The sequence below is a fragment of the Mustela putorius genome, unplaced genomic scaffold (assembly GCF_011764305.1).
Source record: "Mustela putorius furo isolate JIRA1106 unplaced genomic scaffold, ASM1176430v1.1 tig00003858_pilon_pilon_pilon, whole genome shotgun sequence".
Lineage (NCBI taxonomy): Eukaryota > Metazoa > Chordata > Mammalia > Carnivora > Mustelidae > Mustela > Mustela putorius.
This window is the reverse complement of record NW_025422010.1, coordinates 52374012-52377187: the sequence shown is the minus strand read 5'-3', so window position 1 is coordinate 52377187 and position 3176 is coordinate 52374012. Positions and strand designations below refer to the sequence as shown.

Sequence of the window (3176 nt, the reverse complement as noted above, 5' to 3'; positions counted from 1 at the left end):
TCCAAGACCCTTTTCATTCAGAAGAAAATGGATAAGGCACAGAGAAGCCTACTGTGGACTTGGATGTGGGAAATACAGGGAAGGGGAAGGGAGTGTGTAGAGAGAGGGAAGATCCTAAAGTAATGTGGGCAAGGAGGAAGTGGGGGTGTACTGCCCAGAGATGGGAAAGCATCATCAGGCGAGAGGTCAAATTCAAAGTGTGGGCCCAGACCACTTGGGTTTTCACATATCCCAGTAAGTCTTGATCCTGGATGCAACCAAGAGTAGAACTGTTCCTTGAGCTTTCCTTCTAGAATTTTTGGGTAAATCCAGATTTCCATCTTATTTGTTGGAATAAGTCTTATGGATCTGTCTTTGGGCAAGACAGATCACTTGGAAGAGTCTGGAGTTATCTATAGCTGAGGTCAATTTAAGTATTTCTGACAGGACAACAGATTTATTTTTTCTCACCTAGATGAGAGAAGGAAAGAAAAATCCCATTTTAATGCAAGATGCATATGTAAAAAGTTGTTCTTGAAGCAGGAGGCAACTCCCAAAGAGAAGCAAAGCCCAGTTTGACCTTTGTGCATCTCTCTTTGATTTTCTTACATTCCTGAAGGATCTTTTGGAAAGAAGGGGGTAATTCTTTAGCTGATTCAGAATCATTAGAGAAAATAATTTTAATAATAGTAATAATAAAAATATAACATTTAACCATTGCTAATATGAACCAGAGACTGATCTAAGACATTAACTCCTGACTCCTCTACATAAACTTGTACAATTAGAAGGTGTGAATAGAGAAAAAAGGCAAGTAGTTGAGCAGCTCTGTTTTCTTCTTTAATTTGTTTTGCCAGAAATTTGGAAGAATCCTTTTCCAAAAATCTGAGAACTCAACTCTTTCTCAGAAGAGGTCCTGGCAAGGTCTAAATGGCACTCCTCTTTATGAACATTATAAAACAAGGTGTTTAATATAATAGCTGATGTAGTGAACCTGCCAAAGTTTTACTAATGTGCCAAAACATTTACCAGCAAGCCCTTAATTACTAATAACACCCCCTCTGGATTCATTCTGAAAGCAACTTACTCTGTCTCTTTCTTGTCCCTGTTTGCTATCTCCATTCTCAGCTAAGTGGAACACGGATTTTCTATCTTCTTGCATTGGAAAGGAAGAAGGATTAAGTAGGGGTGCACCGGAGAGAGATAAGGAGAATGAGAAGACTCCACCAGAGCAAGTGTGGTAGAACTGGAAACTTGGGTCATTTAACTTAAACAGACAAGATTAAGTGATCACATATAGGAAGAGCCTGAGTTGCATTTAAGTTAACTTTGGGGGGGCTCCGAATATGAGGCTAATTTGTGCATTAGTTTCCTATTACTGCTGTAAAAAATTACCACAAACTTGAAGACTTTAAACAACTCAAATAGGGGTGCCCGGGTGGCTTAGTTGGTTAAGTGTCCAACTGTCTCCTTTTTTTACTCACCAGTAAATTTTATTGTTTTCTTTGGTTGACTTGAAAACTTTTCATCTTGATTTTTTTTCTGAAACTAAACAAGAAATGTATAGTTTTTATTTTAAAAAAATGCGCAAAGCAATGTTTTATAAATTGCCCTCTCAGGTGTTTCTTGTCAGCCTGCTTCAAGGAAATCCATGTGTTGAATATCCTTGCTCGCAGTTTAGCCCATACCAAATGGTTGTTTAATACATTTAATACTCAATACATGAGCAGCAAACTGAACTGATCCTTCTGAAGAAAATATGGTTGAACAGCCAAGACCACTGGGTGGTCGAAGAGAAGACCACACATCCTGAGCTCCCTAGGAGTAAGTGGAGGCTGCTGATAACAGCGTATGCAGTGTTACCAGACATCGCTGGTCCTAAACTGTTACTTCTGCCTTCCTTTGCTACAAAAATGCAGTAGGAATGCCATCCCCTTCATCCTCTGCTTTTATCCTCAGAATTTCATGTGGTCCTTTAGAGGCAGATGTTACCCAAAGTCCACATGCAACTCCAAAATTGCCACAAGCTTTCTTGTTTTTTTCCACAGTGACCAAGATCAGAACTTGAGCCCATCGATATTACCATTTACACAGACTTTCTGATTTCAGAAGCAACTCCACTCTTTCTACAGCCCACTCAAAATTTGTCTTCACCATCTGGAGCCCTTCGGGAGTTGCTTCCTTGAAGTCACGATGTGACTGTGTATCTTTCTGTTGGCCTCGATCTCCTGATGGCCAGAATCTTCAGGAATCATTGTCAATAACATCAGCAAGAATAATTTCTTTGGTGGTTACATCAACCTATTTTCCATCATCATATCAATCAGTGTAGAGTTCTGGGGCAACCAGGATTTCTCCGATCTACCAAAAATAACCTGTGTAGTGTGACTTCAGTCTGGCCTATATTGAGTCCAGCAAAGCAAAATTTTGCAGCAATTAGCTGTTCCTCAGACTACTGTGGCTCACCTATTGGTATCATCCTTGAAAAACAGCTCCACTAGGTGGGTAAGACTTACATCCCTCCTGGACATGAGGATTTCTTTTGAGAAAAGACCCAGTTGCTATTCTTCTACAAACCCATTCAATTGGAATCATTTCACACTTAGGTGCAGTGAAAGCTGTCTCCGCACGTTCTCTGTGGAAAGCAGTTTTGATACCTGCTTCCTCTAACAACTGAAAAGTACAGCGGATAGTTTCATTTGAGATTGTAGCCTTTCCTTCCAGGTGATTCTTTCTGGATGCATTTCCTGCTGTAATCTGGTCCTTGGACTGTAGGAGAGCTTCTCCTGGACTATTTGGCAATTCATAGACTTCTTTTGTTTTACTCTCATAGAGGTTTTTTGTTTTTTGTTTTTTAACCAATATTCAGTACCTCAGCTGTCGCCATGATCATGCATGGGCTGGGGGTAGCAGCCTCACTGGGAGGAAAGGCAAGTGAAGACTCTGGAAAAGAGTGGTGAGAGGCTCCAAGGGTCCAACTCTTGATTTCAGCTAGGTCATGATCTCAGGGTTGTGAGATCGAGCCCTGTGTCAGGCTCTGTGCTCAGCACAGTGTCTGCTTAAGATTCTATTCCTCTCCCTCTGCCCCTCAGGCCCCACTCCCCTCCCCCGGCCCCACTCTCACTCTCTCTCTCTCTCTCTCAAAGTAAGGAAGTAAGTAAGTAAGTAAATAAATAAATAAATAACAATAAAAATTA

At 40.8% G+C, this 3176-nt stretch overlaps 1 pseudogene; it reads right to left on the bottom strand.

The window, feature by feature from the left end:
- Nucleotides 1–446: 446 nt before the first annotated feature.
- LOC101679827 lies at nucleotides 447–2917 on the bottom strand (annotated as a pseudogene).
- Between the last annotated feature and the right edge of the window lie 259 nt (nucleotides 2918–3176).